The following is a 15,747-nucleotide window of genomic DNA, read 5'->3' as shown; positions in this document are numbered from 1 at the left end:
GTGAAACTGTAACATACAAGCAGAAAGGGAAACCGCATATTTAGTAACGTTATACACTTGGTATAGAAACATAAACTATGATGCCACCACAGTGCTGTTATGTAAGAAACCAGCCAGGGCACATGAAACATTCTTAACTGTGTTAATAATAGCAATCCTGCACAATAACGTATAAAGATGTTGTTACACAAACATGATTACTCACAGACAATGCGTCTAACAAACTGGTGAGGTGGGATGGCAGTAAATTACACACTGGAATTACAGTCTACACCATGCGGTACTCTCCCTGGGCTGGGCTTCCTGGTTTATGACAACTTCCTGCCTAACAGGAAAGGTAACTCAAAGTTGTAGGAACCTGAACATCCAGCAGGTGGCATTAATACCTGTAAACAGAAAGTGGTCCAGCACTCACAGACCCCATGCAAATCTCCCATTTAACCCCCAGAGTCCTCGGGAGACAGGAGGAGAACCACTTCGGTGATTGGGCGGACGTAGAGCTTCTGGGACGGACCGTGATCCGGGGTCAGCTGGGATGTCATCCGTGGGAACGAACCTCCACTGATGAGATGACGAAAACTGATGTTTTGGATACGGCTGTGGACGTATGTGTAAATCGCCTTGACTGGTTACAGATGTACCCCAGTACTACTTTGCTGTCCGTGTAGTAGATGATGGCGTCCATCTCCTTCACAATCGTCTCTGCGATTTTGACAGCCAAGACCGCTGCGCATGATTCTAGTCTTGGAATAGTGAGCTCTGGCTGGGTTGCCAGCTTTGCTTTGCCAAAGATGAAGCCCACCTCCGTTATTCCGTCCTCGGTGATGACCCTCAGATAGGCAACTGCGTATCTTGGCTTGCCTGATGCCTTGCCTGATGCGTCCGAGAACAGATAAAGCTCCTGTTGTAGCATGCTCAACTTTGAGAATGTGGTGTAGGGCCGTGGAATCTGTCGCATCTGTAGATCCTGGAATGCGTCCCTCCACTTGGGTAGGTCTATGTGCTCCACCAAGACCTACATCGCCAACAACTACCCATCCCAGATCCAGCTTCTGGGCGTACGGGGCATTGTTGGGACCGTTAATTAGTTTCCTCACTTTATGCACCTGCAGAATATCTCTTCCCAATAGGAGCAGTATTTTGGCGTTTGGGTCCAGTGGAGGAATCGTGTTGCCAATGCATCTGAGATGGCTGTGGTGACGCGCAGCGTTGGGAGTGGGGATCTCGGCACGGAGGTTAGACACTTGATTGCATTCTAGGAGTGGAGGAAGAGGGAGCAATGTCTTCTCATCCACAGACTCCACCACGTAGCCGTAGGCTGTTCTACCTGCAGTCTGCTTGAGCCCGGCACATGTCCGCAGTGAATATGGCTTAAAATTACCTTTAATCCCAAAGATATTGAAAAACTCAGATGTTGCAAGAGATCGGTTGCTCTGTTCATCTAAGATGGCGTACATCCTGCGTGCCTCTTGACGACTTCCTTCTGGATAGACTGAGATGAGACATATCTTAGCGGATGCTCTCGCACTGACCCCATCACCGCTCACCTCTGTGCACGTGGAGGTGATCTCCTAGTTTACTGCTACCTCTTCCTCCCCGCCATGCTCAGATGCGGGGGGAGATGGCTCGGACTTCCAGGGGGCTGGGCCTGGATGTAGAGCAGAGAGGTGTCTGTCACTGTCGCACTCGGTACATTTCACTTCTGCTGTACAGTTCTTGGCGAAATGACTTGTGGAGGAGCAGCAGCGGAAACAAATGGAATGTTCCTTAAGGAAGTGTTTGCGGTCTTCCAGGCTCTTTTCTCTGAAGGCTCTGCACTTCTTTAAAAGATGAATCTTGGCATGAATGGGACACAGCTTGGATGGGTCACTGGATTTCTGTATCTCAGGAGTTGTTGGAGACGCTTGTGTCCTGTGGACGGAGACGAGAGTTTTACCATGTCTCTCTATGTTTACTCTCTGGACGATTGCTGGACGAGAGAGGCAAAGATTGAAGCTGGGATCCGTTCTGGTTTTTGCCTCCGCACGGAAAAATTCGGCAAACACTTTAAATGGGGGGAAAGAGATGCGGTGGCGGCGTTTATAATTGGATCCAAATTCAGTCCACTTTTCCTGGATGTTATAAGGAAGCTTCTCAACAATCGGTGCAACTCCCCTGGAGGTATCAAGGTAAGACAACCCAGGTAGATACCCATCGACCTTTGCCGCTTCGATTTCTGACAGAAGGTCCCCAAGCTCACGTAGCTTGTATGGCTCCTTGATGGTGATCCTGGGAAAGTTCTCAAGCTTGGTAAAGAGGGCATTGTGGTGCGTGGGTCTCAAAAGGAAGCATGAAATCCAGTGTTTTGAGAGGCACCTTTAATTATGTTCCTCCCGGTTGTAGGGAAGACCAAACTAGAGAAAGATGGCACCCAAACCTCTGCCTTTAAACCCTCTGGCTAAGGGCCGCCTCCGGACTGAACCACTCCCGTGCTGAGGGGTTCGACAGTATGATGGCACGACCCTTGGGAGCCGCCACAGGACCCCCCCCCCCCACAGAACCAGAGGCACGAAACGCACCGGCGAGCGCATGACCCGGCCGACCCGCGTGCGGAAGTCAGCCGATCGTGGGGCTGGCGGAGGCATAGGTGGAGGGACAGGTCGAGGGACCGGCGGGAGGACAGGTGGAGTGACAGGTGGAGGGAGCCATGAAGGGGGGTGCCCTCGAGGCCGAGGTTGGGCAACCAGCACCGGCTGGTCAATGTCCAGGTGTGCTGGCTTCAACCGGTCAATCGACACTGCCTCCGGCCGGCCCCCCATGTCCAGGACAAAAGTCGACTGCCCGTGTTCCAGCACCCGGAACGGGCCCTCGTACGGCCTCTGGAGTGGCGTCCGGTGGGCATCACGGCGCAGGAAGACATATGGACAGTCCCTGAGAGCTGATGGCACGTGTGGGCGAAATGTCCCATGGCGGGACGTCGGAACAGGTGCGAGCCTGCCAACTCGCTCGCGAAGGTGCTTTAAGGTGGATGAAGGCATTCCCTGCTGCCCCGGCGCCGACGGCACGAACTCCCCAGGCACCGTGAGTGGCGACCCGTACACGAGCTCCGCCGATGATGAGGCCAAGTCCTCTTTAGGAGCAGTCCGGATGCCCAGCATGACCCACGGCAACTCGTCCATGCAGTCCGGGCCGGAGAGTCGTGCCTTCAGTGCTGCCTTTAGCTGCCGGTGGAACCTCTCCACCAGACCGTTAGCTTGCGGGTGGTAAGCCGTGGTGTGGTGTAGCCGCACCCCCAACAAGCGAGCCATGGCTGACCACAGCTCGGAGGTGAACTGAGGGGTTCAACTGAGGGGGTCTGAGGAGATGTGCGCCGGCACCCCGAAGCGAGCAATCCAGCGCGCGGACAACGCACGAGCACATGTAGCCGTTGAAGTATCGGCCAGCGGAATGGCCTCCGACCACCGCGTGAAGCGGTCCACCATTGTAAGAAGGTGGGTAATGCCCCGGGACGGCGGGGGAGGCCCTACAATGTCTACGTGGAGATGGTCGAATCGGTGAGGTAGACCAAACTCCTGGAGAGGCGCACGGACATGGCGCTGGATTTTTGCCGTCTGGCACGGAATGCAGGTGCGAGCCCAATGGCCAACCTGCTTGCGCAGACCGTGCCACATGAAACGAGCGGCCACTAGTGCCGTTGTCGCCCGGATTGATGGGTGAGCCAGTCCGTGGATCACCTCGAACACCCTCCGGCGCCAGGTGGCAGGGACGATGGGGCACGGCTGACCGGACGACACATCGCACAGGATTGTCACTCCCCCAGGACCATCCTCAAGGCGGAGGCCCGAGATGGCAGTCCGGTAGGCGGGCACCTCATCGTCCGTGAGCTATGCCTCTGCCAGAGTAGAATAGTCAATTCCGGGCACCACCTCGAACACGGCGTTGATAGCGGGGCGGGACAATGCGTCGGCCACCCGGTTCTCTTTCCCCTCGATGTTGCGGATAGATGATGTATACTCAGAAATGTAGGCCAATTGCCGCTGCTGTCGTGCAGACCAGGGGTCGGAAACCTTCGCCAGGGCGAAAGTGAGTGGCTTGTGGTCCGTGTAGGCGGTGAACGGGCGGCCCTCCAGGAAGTAGCGAAAATGGCGCACTGCCAGGTACAGAGCCAGGAGCTCGCGATCGAATGCGCTGTATTTTGTCTGCGCACGGTTGAGGTGCCGCCTGAAGAAGGCCAGGGGCCGCCAACCTCAGCCCGTCAGTTGATCCAGCACAGCACCAACCGCCGACTCCGAGGCGTCCACCGTGAGAGCAGTCGGGGCATCTTCCCACGGGTGCACCAGCAGTACGGCCCGAGCAAGGGCCTCATTCGCGCCGTCAAAAGTTGCCCCTGCCTCGTGGGTCCATTCAACGTTCTTGTTCTGCCCACCCGCCAGAAGTTGATACAGAGGCCGCATGATGTGGGCCGCGGATGGCACGAAATGATGGTAAAACGCCACCATGCCGACAAACTCTTGCAGGCCACGCACCGTGCGTGGGCGGGGAAACCGACGGATGGCGTCAACCCTGTCAGGCAGGGGAACCACGCCTTGCGCAGTCACGCGGTGGCCGAGGAAGTCAATCTCGGTTACACCAAAACGTCACTTGTCGAGGTTGACGGCCAAACCATGCTCGCTGAGCCGCTGACAGAGCTGCCGAAGGTGGGCGCAGTGCTCCTGCTGCGAGCGGCTGGCCACCAGGATGTCGTCCAGGTACACAAACACGAAATCGAGGTCGCGACAAACCCCGTCCATTAGGCGTTGAAAGGCCTGCGCAGCGTTCTTGAGGCCGAACGGCATCCGCGTGAACTCGTAAAGTCCGAATGGCGTGATGATCGCCGTCTTGGGTACGTCATCCGGATGAACCGGGATCTGGTTATAACCCCGTACCAGATCCACTTTGGAAAATATTGTGGCCCCAGCCAAATGGGCGGTGAAGTCCTGGATGTGGGGTACGGGGTATCGATCCGCTGTTGTTGCGGCGTTCAGCCGTCGGTAATCCCCGCAAGGTCGCCAGCCCTCGCTCGACTTAGGGACCATGTGGAGTGGGGACGCCCAAGGGCTGCTCGAAGGGCGGACGATCCCCAAGGTCTCCATTGTGCGGAATTCCCGCCGTGCCAAACGCAGTTTATCCGGCGGCAGTCGGCGTGCTCGTGCATAGAGAGGTGGGCCGGTAGTCTGAATAAAATGTACCACTCCGTGGCTGGGGGTCGTTGATAGAAACTGTGGGGTCAGAATGTCTGGGAACGCGGCCAAGATCCGTGCGAAGCGGGAGACCACGGACGCCAGGGGCCGTCCCACCGGTTGATACAAACGCAAAGTGATCGGCTCCATCGTAGCGGCGTTGACCAAACGCTGACGCCTGACGTCCACCATGAGGGAATGGTGAACCGCCACGAGAAATGGCAGGAGCCGAACACGATCGGAACCATGCGCACTCCATATGTGCAGATGGGGCTGTCATTCGCCGCGGTGAGGACAGGCCCCCGCTTACCGGAACGAATGTCAGCCAGCAAAGGGGGCAGGACGCTGAGCTCCGCTCCAGTATCCACGAGGAAGCGGGTCCCGGAGCGCCTATCCCAGGCGAAGAGGCGGTGAATTTGGCCGGCCGCCGCGGGGACTATTGGCAGCCGGCCCAGGCATTTCCCGGGAACGTGCACGGCTGGCGGCATTGTCGTGCTGCAGCACCCCAGCGCTGATGGAAATAGCACCAGCATGAGGCAGTCGGGGTCACCAATGTGGTGCGTGGGTCTCAAAAGGAAGCACGAAGTCCAGTGTTTTGAGAGGCACCTTTAATTATGTTCCTCCCGGTTGTAGGGAAGACCAAACTAGAGAAAGATGGCACCCAAACCCCTGCCTTTAAACCCTCTGGCTAAGGGCCGCCTCCGGACTGAACCACTCCCGTGCCGAGGGGTTCGACAGTATGATGGCACGACCCTTGGGAGCCGCCACATTAAAAAGGACATGCAGGTAAATTCCTTACTCAAAGGTCGTTTTGTGCTATTTTGTGAGAATATGTTACAGGAATGGACCGCATCCAGACTGACAGCGGAGGACCGCGGAATTGCGGGCAGTCAGCAGCTGTAGACTGCACCTGGATCGCTATTGATCAGCAGTCTCCGACCTGGCACCTGCACAGACGGAATCGACACCTCAGACTGGTGAGAAAGCCAAGCAGAAGTCGGACAGGCCGAAGACTTGGACGAGTCGGGCTGTGAAGACTCACCGCCGGCGGGAGCAACTGTGATCGCATATCCCGCATGGAGCGGTTGATGGATCAGAAGCTCCAATATATATGGAGTCTAGTCACCAGGGGGTCCTGGGACGCCCATGGCAGCACCTTATTGAGGGCTGCATAATCGACAGAGGGAAGCATTAGCAGTCACGTCTGGGCTGACTCTGAAGAAACCACAAGTGTGCAGGGGGTGCAGGAACAACACTACCAACAGCAGGAGCTCGACGAGTGGCCGTCGGGTTCAGGAAGGCCACATCATCACGCAAGACCTCACATCTTCGACGGCAGCACCCCTACGCACCCACCAGCAAACCACGATGAACTGAAGCTGGTGAAAGCTTGAAGGCCGTACAACCAGGACAAAGGCCTTTTTTAGGCCACAGCCCAGAACGGCCTTCCTGGAAGATGCGCCAACCTCATACTCGAGCTCCTCTACCTCCCAGGAGCAGATGTAAAATCATGCACACATGTTTGAGGCAGCTCCTGGGTCGGGTTGCATAAGTCCTCCCATTCGAATAAAAGTATGGAACCTCATCGATGATGTCTCCTGTCACGGATACAAGTTGGTAATATTAAACTGGTTTGAATATTTACACTGGTTTGGAATAACACTAAATTAGTTTATACTGCACACAGGTATGGTTGGAGTTGCCTTTCAAGACAAGGCTCACAAGAATGGGATGTGGACTGATTGTCAACAGCCTCAACCCGCATGTGCAGTATAGACTTTTCTGAATAACTTTCATGTGATCATTTCCGCTCACAGGGTTGAAGATATTTGAAATTTAACTGGATGAGGCAACGATACACTCAGTAATGGGCTGACTCCAGTTTCCAGATTATTTACCAAATCACTACTATCAGTGCTTTGGCTGCACAGAGCTAACAAATAAGTAGCATGGCCAATCTGGATGATATTGAACATACTGTATTTTACTAAATTAGCCTTATCAGCCACATAGCTATATTTGAGGAATTGGTTCTCACCCGTCCAGTTCAATTTAAATTAAGTTGATACCAACTGAAACTATTGATTATTGGGATACAATCATCCATTTATTGGTCTGGGATCAGCTCTGAGACAAAAAATTCGACCTCTGCTATTTTTAGCTGAAACAATCAAAGTCACAATGATGGACAGCTTTGCTCCACTAAAACCTCTTATCCGTAAATCTTCAGTCATTTCCAAACTGATGCTATTGCCCAAAGATGGGTAATTTACTAATACCATCTCTAGTTACGGAGCAGATGGGATTAGCATGAGTTATCAAGTGTTCAGTCATGGTATCAACTGCCAATGGACACCAGGTGCATTCTGTGCATTAAAGGGTGTGTGGATATGCATATACGGCATGCACAAGTCCAAGGTGATACACTTTGGTGGTGGAATATGTTAATCACAAAGGTACAATCAAATCAAAGTATCCGGTGATAGTTTTACCAAACCGCATTTAGCACTGGCGTATTATTATGCAAAATCAATGACAACACAGAATGAATGTGTGATCACAAAGTATTTAATGACAATGTGGATTGATAGAACACTAACTATTGAGTTGCTTGCATCCAGTTTCAATCAACAGTGAACGAGGCATACAGTGGCGAAGGGTGCATTCTCGCTACACTAGGAAGGAATGTTCTTTTATATCTTCCTCCATTTGGCCTCAATAGACGGGTCTTGCAAAATTCAGCAAGATTCCCGCTTCCGGGTTTTCATAGTGCCTGCCTGGGTTATAAACCTATGGCTCCTGCTGAGGCGAAGAATTAACATAAAACCTTACATGCTTAATTCCGGATTAAAAAATGCTGGTTCAGTTGTGATGTTGAAACCATCCTCTGCATGATATAATCAATTCATAGACTTACAGACTCTGAGAGATCGTTTCTGTGGCTCGGGTTGTCAAACCATAAGCGTTAAGAGTGCTCACTACAGATTACAGGGATAGCACCAAATAGCAGCAATTTGCATAGGAGATGGGATGCATTGTTTATGCTTCCTTACGTTTAATTCGGCACGGATGGCTGACACATTAAAATTCCGTTTTATGGGATTATAACATTAAGTTACTATTCCATTACTGTGCCTTAAGTACCTCCTCATCATTTGGCTGAGGAGTGCATAAACCACTCTGTCCGGTCTCACCCTCTGATATCCAGAATATGAAGGTATCGTCAGCTTAAAACCTCCCAGGCTTAGGGACGCAGAGATATGGGTTGTTAACATTGTACTACGTCACTTCACCGATGGGCACCAGCAACATCCCTGTCCATGGTCATACTCACGTACTAGTAATTATGCCATGGCACTGAGTACAGCGCTATGGGTCCAGTCATTGCAACACTGGATAGGATGATCATATCTGCGGGCTATAATAACATGTTTTGTTTATGATTAATCAAGCAGATTAGACAGGGACACAAGACCAAACTAGATGTTGCATATCCCATGGACCTTGGGTTGCGTGTGATCACGCATTTACACCAGTATGTCAAGGTTCCTAAGAGCCTTATAGACTGACCGCAATTTTATTAGTTACATAAAATCTTGTTAGAAGGAATCACTATGAACCTTCTCCAGATGGTTATATGGGTCTGGCATATACAGGAGTGTACATTGACATTGAGTCTCACTCCACCAGGACCGCTATACCTCAGCAGCAGGGATGGACCACATCCTCGCGGTTGCAGGATGGTCAAACTATTGATCTGTCCAAATATTCAGAATAAACCTATTGCCAGATCAGGGGTATTTGCCAACTCTATGTTAGGTATGGTTCATACTTCCTCCAGGTTGAGGGAGGTTACTATTGCCACTATTATTCATTAATAGCATCAACATGTCTATATGTCATGTCTGAATGCATTCTTAATGTTCACTCATCATTGGCCTACTGATGCAGTGTATGACGCCTGGACTCGGTTCCACGGCATGAAATCACAGAGCTTTAAAATCTTCACGTAGTCACTCACGTGACTCCGAAGTAAAATAGTAAGATCAAACTTCAAACTGGTAAGTTCTCGTTTAATCTTACTATTAAATCTATCCCATCAACTTATACGTGTGTTCTCTGGTTCTTGTTTCCTCGAGTGTAGGTAAAATGTTCTGTGCATTCTCCCAATCTATTGCTCTCATAAATTTGTACACCTCTTTAAGATCACCCCTCACAATCCTGCGTTACAATTAATAAAGTCCTAGCCTGCCCAACCTCTCCCTAGAGCTCAGGCCCTCAAGTCCTGGCAACATCCTTATATATCTTCTCCACTCTTTCCACCCTAACAACTTCCTTGCTGTAGCAGGGCGACCAAAACCGAACACAATACTCCAGTGTGGCCTCACCACTTGCCCAGATCTATTCCTCTCATAATTTTGTATACCTCTATAAGATCTCCCCTCGTCCTCCTGCGCTCCATGGAATAGAGACCCACCCTACTCAACCTCTCCCTTTAGCTCACACCCTCTAGTCCTGGCAACATCCTGAACCCTTTCAAGCTTGACAATATCTTTCCTATAACATGGTGCCCAGAACTGAACATAATATTCTAAATGCGGTCTCACCAATGTCTTATACAACTGCAACATGACCTCCCAACTTCTATACTCAATACTCTGACTGATGAAGGCCAAAGTGCCAAAAGCCTTTTTCACCATCCTATCTACCTGCGAATCGACCATGCACCTGTACTCCTAGATCCCTCTACTCTACAACAATACTCAGAGGCCTACCATTTACGGTGTAGGTCCTGCCCTTGTTCGACATCCCAAAATTTAACACCTCACACTTTTCTGTATTAAATTCCATCAACCATTCCTCCGCCCTCCTGGCCAATCGATCCAGATCCTGCTGCAAACTTTCACAACCTTCTTCACTATCTGCAAAACCACTAACTTTTGTATCATCAGCAACCTTGCCCTGTATGTTCTCATCTAATTGCATGATGTCATGCATTTAAAAGAAAATTATATTTTTGGGAAAGATTGTTTAAGTTGTCGTGCCCAACAGTTTTGTGCACGGTCAATGACATAAGTTTTAAAATTTAATTGTATGTCCTGGGAACTTTGGGTAAGTTCCATGATCTTTTATGCTGCATGCATGGAGATCTTGCCCTCTGACTGAAGGGCTCATTTTGTTCAGATTCAGCAGGGTTGGTGCTGAATTTAAGAACTTGGAACAGCGACAGGCGGTGCTAGCCTGCATAGCCATTTAATAGGGTAGTAGTTAGTCCAATTTTCACCTCAGTTGCACTTTCCTGTCTTCCCCATAACCTTCTATTTCCCTCTCACCCAAAAGTCTGCCTTTGTCTTGAAGATTCAATGATTGGACTCCACTGCGGACAGGGACACTTCATTCCAGTGTCTGGCCGTGGCTCTTGTGGTAACAACTTGAGTCATGGGTTAGGTGTTCAAGTCCCACTTCAGGGACTGTGGACAAAAATAAATGGTGCAGCACCGAGACAGTGTTGCACTTTCCGACATATTGACATTTGGATCTGATTAAACTGAGGTCCTAATTATCTCTTGCGTAGATGTAAAAGATCCCACATCACTGTGTTAAAGCATTAACAGGGGAGTTATCCTCTGTGCCCTGCCCAATAAGTATAGATCAATCATTTTCATTATGTTTGCAGGCATTTGCTGCTTGCAAATTGGATGCCATGTTCCTACAAATTAGTTCCTTAGAAAGTATTTATTTGGCTGCATAGTGTTTGAGATTATGAGAGGTTCCATGCGAATGCAAGCATGTCTGCCACACTAGAAGGCTAGCCATTATGCAGACATTCCTCAAGTACAATTATGTATTGTATTTCTCTGACTGGTTAGCACGCAACAGAAGCGTTTCACTATACCTTGGTATACGTGACAATAAACTAAACTGAACTGAACTGAAACCGGCTCGTTCTACCAAAGCACCCAACCTGCCTGTTCAATCAGTGCTTATTCATGACAATAACAGCATTTACTGCAGAGCCCTAAAGCGGACATAGTCACACCTTTATGCTAGTGCAGGCAAAGGTAGTATGGTTGATAGTGGCCCACCTCAATCTCAGAACACAAACTGACATCTGAAGCAGGGTCTCAACCCAAAACGTCACTTATGCATATTCTCCAGATATTTTGCCTGACCTGCTGAGTTATTCGAGCATTTTGTGTCACTCTGACATCCAGCAGTAAGCTTCCTCACTGCATCCAACACTGATGGAGCACGTCAGAAGTTATTCCACGCAAAATATCCACCAAGAAGAAATTCCAACAAACACTTGCCACATACTCTACTCGTTTCTCATGAATTAAGTGCACCCATCATTATTTCAATTGCATACCCACAGTATATCAAAACTGTAACAGAAGGTGCATCGTGCACCAGGATCACATGACACGGGCTTTAGAGTCAAGAGTGTTTTATTGTCATATGACTAGAAACGGAACAGGGAAATTCCTACTTGCAGCAGCACAACAGATATGGAAACATAATGTTCAGTAAACACCATAATAAACAACAAAAAAGATGAGACACTTCACTGAAGGGAAGCATCTGCGAAAGACTATCTCGAAAAGATGACCCTTGTTCCTGTATTAATGGATTTTTATTATACTCTGTGTTCAGCTCCTCCTCCTTATCTAATGTTCACTCTCTCAGCTGTCAGTCCTGCACCCCACCAATGCTGTCGACAGCCCAGGGAGAACAATCAAAGTGCTAATAGGGTGCATTGTGTTGTCAACTGGATTTGGATGGAAGTTTCTGAAACCTGTCGCTGCAAATAATAAAGTGCTTTTAATTGATTCTTGAGAAATAAATAAATCATATTTTTTATCTCCTCACACTAGACAAATACATAAATAAATTAGATGCACTACCATTTTTCAGTATACATCTTGCTGCACCACATTGCGTTCTGTAAATGTAGCACTTTTTAAGTAAATAGAAGCATTTCTCCATTCGTTTAAGAGAGAGTCAAAAGTTAAGAGTGTTTAATTCTCAAATGCCAGGAACAGGATAGTGAGATTCTGATTTGTTGCAGTTTTACAGGCTCATTAATGAGGCAACACACAAAATAATTATTCAATAGCACAATAAAATATCAGTATTAGTAGGTAACAAGACCGTGACAGTGCGAACAAACCAAAGTGTGCAGTGCAACCTGAACAAAGTCCTTGGTAGTTCATTGCCAAGGTAGGGTTCTGGTCAGGGTTGTATGTAGAGAAGCTGTTTCCTGAACCTGGAGGTAATGGTTCTCAGGGTTCTGTAGCTTCTTCCTGAGTAGCTGAGAGATGAGAGTGTGGCCAGGATAGTGAGTGTCTTTGATGATATTAGTGGCCTTTTTGACTCTCCCTCTCATGCCATTGCCTATGGGAGTCAGGTAAGTCCAGTCTAACAATTACCTGTACTCCTTTGCAAGATTGTGCCTGCAACATGTAAAACAACAGAAAGCAGGCATACAAGGGTCTTTTTCCAAATGGCAAGATCTAATGAGGAGTGTGATGGGGATTGGTGCCTCAACAAAGTAGACTTTATCTAAATGTCTTGGACTAAGGCACCAAAAATGTAGTTTTTAGGTCTGCTGACAATACAACGATGAATAGGAAAGTATGTGTGAAAGAGGATTCAAAGGAGCTGCAAAGGGATATAAAGGGACATATATGGAAGCAGTCTTTAAATATTTTTAAAGTATAATTTGATATATCTGTGATAAGCAAGGGAGGGAAAAGATCTCAGGAATCAGCAGCATTGCAGATAAAAGGTTACAATCAGATCACCCACACAGGCTCAAGGGACCAATGGCTTAACACTTACTCCAAGCTCGAAGGTCCATCAACTGGGACACGAAGCCTTGTACGATTTTTATTCAAATCACAAATTTTAAACTGTTAAAACAACTTTGATTATCAAGTTCAAAATAAAGAAACAGCAACTGGTCAGCCAGTCATGGTCCACGAGTAATATCTCCCCTGATCTGCTTTAGTAGCTAGTGAGTGATGAGACATCAAAGAAATCTGTTGGCAGGATCAGAGTCGTAGAGTCATAAAGCACAGAACAGGCACTTCGGCCCAACTCTCCCATACCGAGCAAGATGTTCTATCTAGGCTAGTTTGTTTGCCCCTTATCCCTCTGAATCTTTCCTATCATGAAGCTTCAGGCATATAACCTTTCAATCTATGTATAATATCATATAAGGATCTCACCAGTACTTTTTGTACATATAAATCCAGAAACTAAAAATGAATAATGAACCTGAATATGTCTTGGATGCATAGGGTCACTACAGTGTGGCCTACTCTGAGAAAGACACTAATTGCTTTTTTGGCATTAAATAATTAGAGAAATAAATAATTGTCTCAAATTAAACCCATCACCCTGCATTCTGCGCTGGCACCTACTGCTGAATCAGGAGGATGATTTGTGAAAAATCGAAGGATTGACCCGAAAAACTTAATGATCATCATTGTATCCAGACAACAAGTTCTTGACATGTTGTCCAATCCAGATTGGTTTGTAGCAGTATAATCAATCCCAGACTAAACTTTGTCCTCGACCAAACTATAAAGCCCCTTGATCTTCATGTGGAAAAATTGCCGATGGTAAATACAGGTCATCCACATCAGTGTCATCCCAAAAATTCAAACAATGTTTCTGAAAATGCTCTCTCTGCTGAAACGACAAGGACTGGAAAAATTCCCTTTCATTTTCAATTAACGTACATTAATTTAAAACATATGCATACAAGGAGAGCAAATAACATTTCAAGAAATGGATAGATAGGAGTCCAAAATCAACATGCACCTTTGTTGAGCATGGGTTTTTCTAAAATGTACTGCCACTGATGTCTGTGGTGGCTTATCAGGTTCCAACATGTCGCTGCAGCTTACTCATCTTTTTCAATAGGAATAAACTGTGTAGGAGTTAATGGAAAGACCTACTTGAGACATCATTCTAAGAGTGCTGGTACAAAGAAATGCGGAGTGCTCAAAAAACCAACGCAGTTTAAAATGTATGAATATTTCCACATGGGAATGCATCCAAATTAACTATAATCAATCACTAATAAGAAGAAAGAAACTTAATTTGGATGGTTGCCATGGTGGAACTGCTTCTCAAATGCACATAACATTGAGGGCACTATCTTTAATACAATACAATACAATACAATACAATACAATACAATACAATACAATACAATACAATACAATACAATACAATACAATACAATACAATTTATTGTCATTTGAGCCTCAGTGAGGCTCAAACGAAATTCTGTTTCCACAGCCATACAAACAAAGACAATTTCCTAGACATACACACAATTTAATTCACACAAACATCCATCACAGTGGACCCACTGTGATGGAAGGCAAAGTCTTTTCTCTCCCCTGTTCTCCATTTCTCTCCCGATGTCCAAGCCCCAGGCGGGCGATGATAAATCCCACGGCCATTTTAGGCCGTGCAGGGCGATTTACGGCCCCGCTCCCGGTCTAAATGTCACAAAGTTGGAGCCCCCGGCGGGCGCTGCAATGTCCCACGGCCATGAAGCCGTGCCGGGCGATGTACGACCCCGCTCCAGGTCGTTCCAACCCCGCGACACGGGCTGGAGAAGTCGCGTTGCGGGAGCTCCGGGAAGCGGTCTCTCTCTCCCCCCGGACCCGCGAGCTCCCGATGTCCCGACAGTCCACCGGACCTGCGGCTGCGGTGCTGGAGCCTCCGAGCCCCAGGAGTCGAGTCGCAGCAGCGAGTCACCACCACTCCCCACGCTCCGAGGCCGGCCAGCCCCACGATGGTGAGTAGTCCGCAGCTCCGCAGTCTCCCGAGCCCCCGGGTCGTTCAGGTTGGAGGCCGCTCCACGGTGCTAGGCCCCAACGACAACGGAAAAGGTCGGGTCTCCCGGACAGGGAAGAGATTTTAAACGGTTTCCCCCTCCCCCCCCCCCCCCGCCCCCCACATATACACATTTAAAACTAGTATTAAAAAACACCAACACTACATTTAACTAGACAAAAAATTTTAAAAAGACAGACAGGCTGTAGGGGCTGTAGGGGCCGCTGCAACGGGTGAGTCACGCCGCCACGGGAATAATTCTATATTCCTACGAGCAAGCTAGTTTATAATCTTTTTTTAAATCACATTTATCCTTAATTTTGCTTCATTTTACAAAGCAAGCTTCCTGTACCATGTACAATGGAATTCATCATTTCCAAAAGCATTGACTTACATATCCCTTGAAATAAAATAATTAAGGATAAATTTAATAATTGTTTTAAAATTGTAAGCAAAATTATGTGTTTTAAATGTATTCATTTCGCACTCCGTCTATATATCTTCAGACTTCAAATCCATGGGTAAATCCCAGTTTTTCAACAGAGTCTGGTCACATAATTGTAGGTCACAGTAATAAAACTAAGGGCCAATAGTGAGCAGCCAGGCATTCAAAGTAGAGACAGATTGTAGTGGAATTGTAGTGGAACAGTAGAGACAATAATAGACATAGTAGCAAAGACTAGTATGGATA

The sequence above is a fragment of the Amblyraja radiata genome, chromosome 26 (assembly GCF_010909765.2).
Source record: "Amblyraja radiata isolate CabotCenter1 chromosome 26, sAmbRad1.1.pri, whole genome shotgun sequence".
In the NCBI taxonomy this organism is placed as follows: domain Eukaryota; kingdom Metazoa; phylum Chordata; class Chondrichthyes; order Rajiformes; family Rajidae; genus Amblyraja; species Amblyraja radiata.
The sequence above is the reverse complement of the archived record's forward strand: the minus strand, read 5'-3'. Positions refer to the sequence as shown.